Consider the following 14,734-nt stretch of genomic DNA (forward strand, 5'->3'; position numbering starts at 1 on the left):
CTTATACAAGTTGGTTAATCCACAACTCTGGACAATAACTTGATGAATTCCACTAAACACAATATTTTCTTAAAATTAAGTTGCATACCGGCTAATTTATGTTTTAATATGAGTGACATAAAGGTTTCTCTTTAAAAGATATTGATTAAACAATTTCTGCCAATATCAGTTTGTTATATCTCCTTGAAAAAGGGTTATTAGACTTGCACATAGTCTTCTACAAGATTCTTTCAAAACAGCATGCAGCACATGTCTTCCTTGGAAGACTCACTCATTTTTTTAATTTAACATATCTGATGAAAAAATATTTCCAAAATGTACATGACAATTCAATGTGATAAAAAATATATTGACTTTACATTATGATAAAAATTAAACTTTAAACAGTTATGTATGTAGAATAGATAATTGTTTTATAGATCGCATGCTTGCATTCCAGTATGTATGTTGAACAAATGCAGAACATATTTGTGATTTTATAAACAGTTCATGTACAAGAATGATAATTGTATTTACAATAGAAAAATATTGCAGCAATTTAAAAAAAACTTAAGTTGGAGATCACCTCTTTCAAGCTCCATTTGGGAGATATTATGCTTGACAACCTTTTTCAAACCCAATATTTTAAATGAATATATCAGTAATATGGATAAAACTTAAATTATTTTAGCATTGAATTAAATATTTAAAGAATATCTTTGATGACTTATTTTTACTAAGCAAGTAGTCATGATTGTTTTGCAAATCGAGGAAAGTCAATCACTGAAAAGACCATTTTAAAAAACAACTAAAATGATTGAAGGGAGTGGGTATTTTTCTTTCAGGTCCTCATACAGACTTCAAATTTATAAAGTTAAAAGATGGAGTCCTCCACTTGAAATGATACCTTGGCAGAATTTTTTTTAGCAGTGCCCTGCTGAAGTAATGTAAAACAAAAAAAGGGTAAATGATGTGTGAAATTGATCCGTATAATTATGTTTTTTTAAATGAATTTTATTTCAACAAATTTCAATATGAAAAATAGACCTGTTGTCCCTGTCTTGTATGTATTATGCAGATTTGTTTAGAAATATGAATATTTTACATGTATATTTTGGTTGATTAGTGTTCTAGAATTGTTTTGCATCATTTAAAACTATGTGATTTTATTTCAGTTCACTACACAGTCTGTTTTAACATGAAAATATTATACTGAATAAAGCATTTAAAAGAAAGTATTGTTTTTCTTATGTTTATACATAGAAAATCTCATTTTCATGGGTCAGCAAAGGCCAAAAAACTCAATTTTTGTCCCATAAATTTCTCATTTATGTGAAGTATGATGATTACATATACTACATGGGGTATGGAATCCTTGTAAGTCTACATGTTCGCCAGACATCTAGGATTTACTTAACCATGTCTACCTCTTTTATAGATCAGTAGTGAAAGTTACATTTTGTGGTCATTCACAGACACTTTGAGCAGATATTTCGAGTATAACGTTTCCTATATTTGTTGTATAGAAAGATTTTAAGGTGCACTTGCTCGTTTGGCAAGGTTCTTCTGACTTGCAATTGACATCATGTACAAGGGTTATTCATTATGTTGAGTGTTTGGGATATTTGTTGTAAAACCATGATCTTATACAATTTCAATATAATTCAATGATAACCAGTAAAGCTGGTTAGACATTCAGTGTGTGTATTCTTGTTGATAAAGTTTGGCATTTCTTTCTCTAAAGCCAGTTAGACATTCAGTGTGTGTATGCTAGTTGATAAAGTATGGCATTTCTTTCTCTAAAGCCAGTCAGATATTCAGTGTGTGTATTCTTGTTGATAAAGTATGACATTTCTTTCTGTAAAGCCAGTTAGATATTCAGTGTGTGTATTCTTGTTGATAAAGTATGACATTTCTTTCTGTAAACTCAAAAACTTATATTCATAGATAGACAGAAGATGTAAACAGCAAAAAAGAGACAAGATTTACAATTATGCTAGATCACCATAAACTGTCACTCGACTTTTAATCGAAATTTTTGTCCTATATGACAATATTGAGCCATTGTTTTGATTTTTGTGTCTTCTGAAACAACTGAACCAATTAAAGTTGATATGAATGATAATTCATGCGTGTGTTTAGATTTAATTTTTTTATAATAATGAACTTATATAATTGCCTTATATCTTGATATTTCATATATCAACTATCAATATGTTATAATATCAATATACAGAAAGGTTGATAATTGACAAACATTTGCATAAAGACCCTGAAATTGTATGTGATTTAAATAGGATTTAATGCTTTAGTTTAAACATATTTATTTATAGTGGATTTGGAAACAAGTTTTGCAACTTATAGTAATCCCTTTCCACTTTGCGGGTGCGAGTGCTGCCTTGTAGAGGCACAAGCCTGCTCTTTTTCGAATGCCTTTAAATATTCTACTGTTTCCATGTTTTATTGTTTTATGATTCAGTTCCGGCTTATTTATAGTTAATGGTTAGTGTTTCTTCCTGCTGACCTCAACTGGCCTTAGTGTAAAGTTTTGATAGGGTCAAGTTAAGTATATGTATTTATATAATCGTGCATTGGTATTTTTTTCTCATTTCATTTAGGTTAATTGAAATTTAATCAAACTCAGTCCGACTTTAAATTTATATCTTTTTCATTAACATTTTGATATATGGTGTTACTCTTAATCATGACATAGCGTACTCTATACCATTATTAAATAAATCAGAATATATAACAAACACAATGAAAATTTAAGGAAATAATGCATTGATAATTCTTGAATTAAAATGTGAAAACCCTGCCAAGGGACATACACCAAATTGGTGAAACTACCTTGAAATACGTTCGAGAAACTATAAACTGAGCTATCAACAATAACCACTTTAGCAAAGCTGAAGAAAAAAGACCCTCCCCACACACCAAAAAACCAAACCCAACAACAACTGTAACGAGCTAACTACAAATCATTTGGAAAATAATTTTTCATAATCTTTTAAACTTATATATATATAATAAGTTTGTAAAACAAGTCACTCTCTTCATTTCGGTCAAAATTAAATAGGTTATGGAATCTTGAGATTTGAACTTTCAGATTGCGTTAAAAGTACCAGCGATCTAGACAGGTGAATAAACCTTTTTAATTTGTCCCCTTGCTCCTTTCATTCTTGAAGTATATCGAAATTAATGACCATTTTACTTAAAATAGTAAACTACAACATATTTATTGCAATCCTCTATTATTCCACAAACCGTATTTGAAGTCAGATAATCACACATTATTAGTCCCTCACCAAAACTTGATTAGATCTAAATAAAGTCGTACTGAATCTACAATTAGAATGCATGGATAATTGACAAAGAGGCATACTATAATGGGATCCCGTGGTCTATAATATAAAAGTATTGTGTACAAAGTTGTCATGATCGGGATGTGTGATAGTCTAGGACTATTATCGTAGGAAAAGTCTCATTAAATAGCCTGACTATTACAATATGTAATGAAGATTTCCTAAGTCTTTGTAAAAATCAATTAAGCTTCCCAGCTTCTAAGCTAACTGCAGTAAGATGTTCTTTCTGAAAAACACTTTTCTAGTCATGTAGTATATGGGGGAAATAAAACGGCTGACGGTAATTTTTTAAATCTTTTTTTTTCAAATCAAATATCGATATGCATGCCGCATTAATAGAAATGCTGAAATTAGCAATAAAATCTATTTTTGAAATTCGTATGCGATATTTATATTGCCGTTTTATTGGAGTTTTTGTTAATTGAATTCATTTCATGACATGAAACCTAAATGCATGTATTTAGATACATAACACATATCAACATGGTCAAAGACAAGTCTGCTTTCCGATTTATTTATAACAACTTGTAGAGTCCAGAAATGTTTGATGATTACCACTTTAGTTTCAAATTCAAGAGTCTCTTAAAAGCATGTAAATGATCAAACACAAATAGGTAGTGCAAGTTTGACCATTATCTAAGTTAAATTATGGCATTGACATAAATACTAATTTAAAAACTCGTTTAAAAACTAGTGGCTCTAAAGAGCCTGAGTGTATCATTCAACTTGATATGGGCATATCAAACATTAAGTACATTCTTCAACATTGTAGACGAGAATAGACTTCATGTATTACTGATCTTTTAGTCTATCTAGTTTCTTTGATTTATGAATAGGTCTTGCCTTGCTGATCGTTTTTGTGATTTAAAGTGTTTATTTATCTATCATTATTTAAATCATACGAAGCATAACACACACAAAAATGTGTATTCATTATTAGTTTTAATGAATCTGAATAAGTTAAAACATAATTTTATTAACATAAAATGACGAGGTTTTTTTTTAGAATGAGGTTTCCCTTTAAAAGATACGGACTAAAACATTTCAACTAATATCAGTGTGTTCGTCAACAGCTCCTTGCAAATAGGTTACTAATCATACACAGATTTGTCTGCAACATTATTTCAAGATGTCCTACTGCACATGTCTTTCTTTGAAGACTCACATTTTATAATTTTACATATTATTTTAAGATGATGAAAAAAAAATATTTCCGAAATGCACATGACACTTCAATATGATAATAATATATTGTCTTTACATGATGAAAAAAATTAAACAGTTATGTATGTAGGATAGATATTTTTCTTTTTAATTTTTATAGATGACATGCTTGCATTCCGGTATGTATGTTGAACAAATGCAGAACAGATTTATGATTTTATAAATAATCATATACAAGAATAATAATTGTATGCATTATAAATTTTTAGCAGCGATTACTGATTTTATATGCATATTTACCAGCCAATCTAGATCTTCTGAAGCTAGAAAGTCTTTAAAGTAGGAGATCTCCCTCTTTATGGCTCATTTTTGTGGAACATAGTGCTTGACAGCCTTTCTCAATCAATATTCTGTGATTAATATTTCAGTACAAATAGATGAAATTTAATTATTTAAACATGAATTAAAATATTTGAAGTAATTTCAAATTCAAGAGTCTCTTTAAAGTATGTACATGATCAAACACACATAGGTAGTGCAAGTTTGACCATTATCTGAGTTGAATTATTGTCATTGGCATAAATACTAAGATTTGTTTAAAAATTACGTACAATTAGTGGCGCGAAAGAGCCTGTATCGCTCACATTCGTGTATGGGCATATCAAACATTAAGTACACTCTTCAACATTGTAGACGAGAATAAACTTCATGACAAAAATTTCTATTTTGTTGATCTTGTATTACTGATCTTTTAGTCGTCTGTTTAGTTTCTTTGATTTATTAATAGATCTTGCCTTGCTAGTCATTTTTGTGATTTGTAGGTTTTATTTATCTATCATTATTTTAAACATACGAGACATAACATTGCATGATAATAGGAAAATTGAAAAAGAAAAACCAACTCCATTACTCCTATAAGAATTTGTCTAACAGTTTTGACATATGAAAGTTTGTAGAGCTCATTATTCTGACTATATTTGTTCCTTTCAGAAGAAATAAAAATGTCAGTATGAATTCTTAGTTCAAATTTTCTTGCCTTCAAGCCCTTCGCATAATTCTGAAAAATTGATTGCATCATGACAACACAAGTCTATTATATAAGGTTTTATATTTATGCCATAGTTTAATGGTAATCATGAATATATATATTTTCATCTTATTTTCAAAGTATTGAAATTATTGACTAATTTTGTTTTATTTCAAAAACTATCGTCGTGGTCATTAATTTGACCAATCTATTGTCTCGTGTATTGATTTGTTTTTTAAGTGTTCTACTATTTTATTTGAATTTTACATTTGTTAGAGGTACCTTATCCCGGCCTCGTTAACGTTAGTATATAGCATTTCAGTGATAATGTTACTTGTTAGTGCACAATATATATTATGAATTTAATTATTTTCTGTGACTGTATCTTGCATTAATTTGTAGGATCCTTTACTATAGATAATTGAGCTGATCTGTAACAATAACATCTCCATGCCTTATATATCATGTACTGTAGTACGCCGCTAGATTAAAACTGACGAGGAAAGGTAACACACGGCCACTGAAAGCTTTTATTAAAGTAGACCCCAGGTGGTCGTGTGGTCTAGCGGGACGGCTGCAGTGCAGGCGATTTGGTGTCACGATATCACAGTAGCATGGATTCGAATCCCGGCGAGGGAAAAACAAAAAATTTGCGAAAGCAAATTTACAGATCTAACATTGTTGGGTTGATGTTTAGACGAGTTGTATATATATATATAGTAATAATGACATATATGCAACTGAATAGAAATAAGATAATATGATATATTATAAATTCAATTTATGAAATTAATTTAATTTTTGCTGCAACCAGATTATGGAATTTTTCATATTTGCCTTCTTTATTTATCAATATTTCATGATATTGAAGAAATTCCTTTTTTAAAATTTCAAACACATTAATTTGTTTTGTTTTTTTGTTCGGATACATAGTATCCTTTGTATACAGTAAAATCATTAATACTGTAATAACTTGTATCGGTTATTTGTTTATCCGTACAAAAGTGATCTAATTGATATTATATGATGTCCTATTTTAAGTTTATCAAGTAATAGTTTTATTTGATCCAAAATGATTTCAGAAATTTGCATGCCAAAACGTAGTGCTCACAATCTTCGATGACATCACAAATATTACATAGCGGAGATTTAGTTATTTTCCAAGAGTAAAGTAATTGTTTGGTTGGTAAACTGTAGTGCAGAAATTTCCATCTTAACATTTGGAATTTATTATCTTGTATATAATAAAAGATATAGTTCAGCATTTGTTGTCTTTTGCTTGTGTTGTTTTCTAAGATAAACATGTTGTCCCATTTTTGAAATCCTATTGGTTTTTCATATTATCTATTTAAGAGGGAGATTTTAATGTCTTTGGAAGAAATATTTTTACATGATACCATTTTTCCTTTTCTATCTTTAAATTTGTATTCGGAGTCAATAACAACTTTTGTTTTAATTGATTTTTCTTTAGTTAGCTCTTGTAATCACTGTTTTGGTATTGCTTTCATTAATTAAGAATATTCCGAAAACCAGTTAGCATGGCAGGATAGTTTATCTAAGATCATGTTTTGATTAAATTTTCCTTTATTATCAATAATGTCATTTACAAATAGAATTCTACTGTTTATCCAGTTTTTTGAAAATGAGACATTTACCTTTTTAATTTGATATTTTTATTGCCCCAAATAAGCTGCTGTCTAATTTGTTTATATGATAGTTGATCTGATTCAGATCTTTTTCAGATTTTGAATTTATCCATGATATGATTATTCTTAAGTAAAATTGTGGAATTAGTTCTTTTAGTTTATAGACCATTTTAAAATGGTTGAAGTTCATTTTAAAAATAAGGAATTATTGTCCAAATTTATCAAAATTAAATTTTGGTAAGACTTTCCAATTGGGTGATATTGATGAGTTTTTTTTACCCAACTAATATTTATCGCTTCTAGATATTTATCTATGTTTATCATTTTAAGCCCGTCAGCATGGTAATTTTTACTTATTATATCCCTTTTAACTTTTTCTGGTTTATTATTCCATATAAAATTATATATTATTTTTTTAAATTTTGGTATTTTTATCAATTTCGGTTACAGATGCAACATAAGTAATATTCGGTAAGATTAATGATTTAACAAGAGTTATCTTACCTAACATAGTTAAATTTCTTTTATTCCAGTCTTTAAGTATTTTGTCAGATTTTTCGTATTATCGATGCAAGTTTAATTTTTTACACTCATTTTTATTAAGTCCAAAGTATATTCCCAAAACGTTTATAGGTTCTTGTGTAAAATTATTGTTTTCAACCTTATCTTTGCAGGACTTTAAATTGCCGAGCCGAGCCATATTCCTTCTGTTTTATTTCGGTTAAGCTCTAGGCCAGTAAATGATTCAAAAAATTCTATAATAATCAAAGTGAATGACACTCCTTGTTTTGAATTTAATAATAAAGTGGTGTCGTCTGCAAGCTGGCTGAATTTAAAGGTATGGGTTTTATTATCTAGTTTAATTAGGAAACCTTTAAAATTTTTATTTTGTCTTAATCTACTAACTACAATTTCAACAGCAATAACGAAAACTATAGAACTCGCGGGACACCCTTGACGGATTCCGCGCTCAATGTTGAAGGGTCTTGAAATCAAGTCATTGTTTAATATGCAACCCTTTATAACTGTGTATAAAGTATTTATCCACCTCAAAAGAGATTCTGAAAACCAAATTTCATTAAAGAACAATACATAAATTCCCATTCTAGCGAGTCAAATGCCTTTGTGAAGTCTCAAAATAGGATTGTTTCATCTACATTGAATCTTTCCGAATAATCTATGATATCTTGGATTTGTCTAATATTAAATCTAATATATCTGTTTTTACATAGCCGTTTTGATCACTATGAATGATTTTATGCAATATTGGTTTAAGTCTTTGTGCAAGAGAATATGCTACAGTTTTGGTATCTACATTTAGTAAGGTAATTGGTCTATAATTATATAAATTTAATGGGTCATTTTTCTTGTATATAAGGGTAATTAATCCTAGTTTCTGAGAATTTGTCAATTCTTTTTTTTTTCATAGCAATGATTAAAAACATCTACAGCAAACGTTTGTAAGTTGGACCAGAATGCTCTATAAAATTCAATTGGGAGACGATCAATACCCGGTGTTTTAATAAGTTTCATTTTAAAGACAGATTTTGTACATTCCTCTATTGTCAGGTTGCCATCAATTTCATTGCTTTCTTGTGTACTTAGTTTGTAATTTATTTTAGTTTTTTCAATATAATTTTCAATTTCTCTGAAACCAGGGTTAGTTGACTTATATAAATTAACATAATATTTTCTCCCCGTTTCTAATATTGTGCCTTGATCTTCTGTTATTTCTCTTTTACTGTCCTTTATAGCAGTAATGTTTTTCAATGTTTGTCTGGATTTTTCTAATCCCAAGAAATATTTTGTATTTTTATCGCTCTCTTCTATCCATTTAACTCGTGATCTTATTTGTGCCCCTTTTATTTTATCTGAATATAGAGTTTGTAACGTTTCTTCTGTTTTATTTATTGAATCAATTATGTTTGGCAAAGGAGAAGGTTCACGAAGGGTTAAAATTGGCCCTAAATTTTTGACGTTTTTAAAATGGGGCCAATAAATTACAAATTTTGCATAGAAATACTTGTGATAATACTATCAATACAAAAACATATTTTATTGGCACCTTCCTTTAAAATTTATGAAGCTATGACCCCTGAAGTATACATTATTTGTATTTTACGTCAATTTTGGTCAATTTTTTCCACAATTTTAATTGTTTTTGGAATAATCAACCTTGGCCTCCATCCACGATCTGGGCCTACTTTGGAGAATATTATGTACTTTTTTGAAAAGAACTGATTTATTTAGCATTAAGTCTTTTGAAATAGACCCATTTACGAATCAAATCGTGACCTTTTTGGTGTTTAATGAAATAGTTGATATTTAAGGCCATATTGTGCCATTAGTGAACCTTATTTTTTCCATCAAGATTGTTATCATGAATTTCATTCAAAAGTTTAAGTTCTTGTTCTAATTTTGTAATTTCATCTCTTTTATGACAATATTCTATAGTTTTCTCTCTTACTTGTATTTTAAAGAGATCCCAAACAATTGCTAGACTTTTTTTATTTCTTACTTTTTCATATTTGTCTATTAAAGTATTTATTTTTATTTTGTATGATTCGTCATTAAGAATACTGTTGTTTAATTTGAAATATCCCTTTCCTTTGTTCCCTTGACGATGATTAATTTTAAGTGAAATCGCTAAGTGATCTGTATATTGAATAGTAGCAGGTCGCATATCAGTGCTGAGTACTCTTGGTCTCACATCTTGACTAACTAGAAAATATTCAGTTCTACTAGTTACTTCATTATTTTTTCTTCTCGAGGTATATTGTGTTTTATTTGGATTTATTGCTCTCCATATATCTATAACTTTTAGTCTTTTTATCAGAGTTTTTAGTCCATTTGTCTTATTTTTTATTTTTTGTTCATCTTTTCTATTACTTTTTCTATCCTTTATATTGAGCTTTTCATTCATATCACCTCTTATGATAATTATACCAAGACTATATTTTTCAATGACACTTAAAGCTTTTTTAAAGAATATATTTCTATTTTTACATGTGTTTAGGGCATAAAGGGTAACAAAAGTAGATATATTTTTATCGATTTCTGTGTTGCTTAAAACAATTCTTCCGTCTTGATCTGCATATTTATCTATGATATCATGCTTATTTTTTGGTTGATATAAATCGAAACACCTCTTGATTGTGTGCTTCAAAAACTATGGCATGTATGGTATAATTTGCCCATATATTCTTTATCTTTTGAACTGTCCGGAAAATTTGTTTCTTGCAAAAATATTATGTTGCATTGTTGTTGTTTTATCCATTCTTTTAGTCTAATTCTTTTTTCATATTTTCTTAACCCCTAACAATAAAGAACTTATATGCAATAGATTAAGTGACATCTTGGTTTTGATTTTAAAAAAAGTATTTGGTACATATATTACAAATATAAAAAGCAGAATATACATACAAATATATACAGAATTTAGAGATAAAAAGACAATCATATGTGTATCCCTAATGACAGTTTTAGCTTTGACTCTGTGAGATGCTAGACTAAGTATAAATACATGTACATACATACTTTTAATTTCATATAGACTAACTTTAATAGGTGTCCACCTATTTCTAAATTTAGAATCGTTAGCTGGTAAAATATATTGACCTACATATGCAAAACGATTAATATCCACGAGGATTAACTTTAATAGACTAACAAACCTTACATAGAAGTATATAAATGTGTTGGATGTAATGTATATCTTTCTAAATTGGTGAGTATTGAATTTATTTTTCGTTACTTGTATATTATTAAAACACTTTTCAGAAATGGAGACATCAATGAACAAGTAGAAAAAACAATTACAAGATTGTTATCAAATACTTTCGCGTGCTTATAATAACAGAACACAATGTATATAAAGTGCGAATCCAGCTAGTTCATTTTCACTGTCATATGCGAGAATGTCTATTGTAGAATAAAGGATCATAGGAAAACTGTATTTGTGTATGTTTTGAAAATACCTAAATAATTGATTTGAATGTAAGTTTTAACATATTTTCATTGTGATATGTCTTTTTAATGTGCAACCCAAGCATTAAAGTTCAAATAAGTGTTATAAAAGCAACATAATATAGCATATCGATTATTGGAAGCGATCCATTTTAACTATAGATGTGATGAATTATCACTACTAGTGCAATCATTTCTGATGTAGAATTTTCGAAGATGCGAGGAATTTTTATTGTAGATTTATGTGATAAGTGGACTTGCAAAAAATGAAAAAAACTTAGTTGATGACTTTAGTATTTATGGTATTTTCAAATTGAAATCTCCTCGTTCATTCTTGATCAAATATATAGCTATTCAAACTTGTACAAAAACGCTTCTCCATCCAAGTAAAGTGTGGAACTTATTATATAGAGATGGAACAAATTCTATTATAGAAATTGTGTGAAAAAAGTTCTCCCAGAACACATTTTCTGTGATATAAGTTCCACTGGAACTTCTTTCACAGGAATAAATTTTGGCTCACACTATCAGCTCGGGGCAATATCTCAAGTAAACATGAGTAGTATACATGTTACTTTAAATCAGTAATCCGATTAAATTTTCGGATTTACTTCATTATCTTATTTTTGATCTAATGTTGCGTAGACCTAAATCTGAATGTGCAAGGCTTTGTCATACTTTAAACGAAAGGTGAATGCAATTAATGCGTACATGATGCAACAGGCTTAATTTCAAATCAAAGCACCCCGCATTATATTATAACTATTTTGTTTACTGGGCTTGACTTTACTGATACAGATATTGAGCAGGACCCGGAGATTTTGATGCAAATAATTAAGAAAATGAAGAAGTAATATATGAATCGAAACTTTTGAGGCTACAACTAAATAAGAATAATTATCTGTACATAAAAACAGGTATATATAGATCAAACTGATTTGTTTACATTTCGTATACAGGTGTGTGGAAATGGCGATGTAATTAATTTGCATATCTATATACATATAGTGGAGAGCTATTGTTATTATGTTTACAAGATTATACAACATAACGCACATATTGATATTATGATACATTAAAACACAAATTATTACATATGCATAAAAAAGTATACTAGTTATTTCATATGAAAACAATTGAATTAGTTTTATGATCTATATATTTTATATACAATCTATATACAATTTATTTGTTATATTTGTTTTGTACAGAGTATATACAATCTAATGGTATTGTATCATACACTGCCACATATTTTTTTAATTGTTTTTCATAAATATATATAAAATAGGTGTTTATACAGATATTTGTACAAGTACAAATTAATGTGTTCATTAAATTAGGAATTGTTGGATGGATAATATATTTTGAAAGTAAATGGTATATGGTAACTGTTCTTGTACCTATGTCTTTGAATATTTACTGGAATCAGTTTGTCTGTTGTGATATTCATCTGTAGGAGTTGTTGCTGGTCTTTTCCCCTGTTTTTGTACTGGTGTTGTTGATTCAGGGTTCACAATAAATTTGTCAATTGGTCCCTTTGATTCAGCTTTTCGCTTGTTTTTTGGTTTTGTCTTTGTTTTTCTTTTTTCTTGTATTTTTTCTCCTGTTAATCAGGATCAATTATTGCTTCTGTAGGTTGCAATATGGACTGTGAAGGTGGGGTTTCACTGTGATCAACATGATCACCAATGTCAGTCCCTTCCCCACTTTCACTCTCACTAGCATCAGACTGGTCATCCGTTTTATTTGCCTCATTGTCTGGTGCTGCTTTACTTGGAGTTTCATTGTCTGATGCTGGTTTACTTGGAGTTTGGCATTCTTTTGCTTTATGCCTTTCTTTTCCACATTGATTACAAACTTAATCGTTTTGGCATTTGTCTTGCTTGTGTCCCTTTTTCAGGCATTTTTGACAAGTAATATGTGCATTTATGTAGATTTGCCCTTTGTAATATATTTTGGCATTGTACTTGCTAATTCTTTTGAATCTGGGTAGTGTGTCCTCCAATGGTTCGACATAAAAGATTCTGTCTCCAGATTAGCAGTCAGTGATAGCACCATCTATTTTCAATCTCTCTCTGAAATAGCTTGTAACGACTACGCCAATAGATTGAAAAAACGAGAAAATCATACCGTCATCAGCTGATAATGGAATGTTGGACACACGTACTCGGAGGTATTCTGGGTGTTGCTCAGCTACAGGGATTCTTGGGTTTTTATCGTATACTGTTGAAAGTTTATTACGTAAAAAGTAAAATCACAAAAATACTGAGCTCAGAAGAAAATCAATTCGGAAAGTCCATAATCACATGGCAAAATCAAATAACAAGTATAGATACACCAGTTGTAAGGAGGTGATCTCTTGCTAGTTCTTGTGTAAGATAAATACGCCAAATTTCCTTGACTCTTTGTAACCCTTTCATTTAGAATCTGGGTACCTCTGTACCGATACTTTTGTAAACTTCTTCATGATGTAAAAAGTCTATTTGTTGCAGTTCTGTATTGCCAAATAAATATGTTTCTAGAATGAATACAGGTTTTACTGACCTCAGTTCCTCAAGACCTTCATGTATCGGGTAAACGTTGACATGTTCATGATATGCTAGTTGTTAAACCACGTCGGAATATGAGTTGTTGTCAGCCATGTTGTTTGTTTTGGTTTACTTGACTGGTTGGATATATTAAATTTACGGTTTTAAGCGTTTGTTAAATTGTAAAATATACTTTTCTAATCTTCCTGATTATTGTTTTCTGTAGCACTATACAAATTGGTAATCCTAGACAAATACCTCTATGGTTGTTTAACAATTTTTAGGGGGCACGAAGAGTTCCGTGGATATAATTCGATGCCCCTCACGTCCGTATATTGATTGCTATAATTGTTAATACAAAACATATATAATTAATTAGAACTTAGACAACTTGTCTATCAGCTTGGGGCAAGATCTTAAGTAAACATAATTAGTATACCTGTTTTAAACAGTTACTTTAAATCAGTTATCCAATTTAATTTTACGATTTACTTCATTACCTTATTTTTAAACTAATATTGCTTAGACCTGCATCTGAAGGTGCAACCTCCATAGTGGATGTTTTTGTCATAATTTAAACCAAACACCAGCTGAAAAATTGTGAAATGCAAATGAACGTGAATGCAATAAACGTACACATGATGATTCGAGTAACAGGCAAATTGAAACCATTCACATTATTTCTGAGATATCAAGAGAAAATGGAGGAATTATCGGTTTCAGACATTTTCAATTTGACGACATCAAGAAGGTTTATAGTTTTTTAATCTGAAGTTTTTACAACTAACACCATAGCAGATACGGTGTTACTTTGTAAGGAATCCTCAAAGACAAGTCTTATAATGTCAAACGACTAAATTCAATTCATTGTATTAAAAAAGGGTACTTTTGTATGGTACTATAGGTGAGGCATTAAAACATCAACTTAAAACTATCGGTTAATCGGTTAATCGGTCGAACGATTATCCGAGTAACCGGTTAGTCAAAACTGTACGATTTGACAACCCTACTAAGTACTCATTACAAAATTAAAAACTTCTAAAAAGTGAATATACA

The sequence above is a fragment of the Mytilus galloprovincialis genome, chromosome 4 (genome assembly GCF_965363235.1).
Source record: "Mytilus galloprovincialis chromosome 4, xbMytGall1.hap1.1, whole genome shotgun sequence".
NCBI lineage: Eukaryota > Metazoa > Mollusca > Bivalvia > Mytilida > Mytilidae > Mytilus > Mytilus galloprovincialis.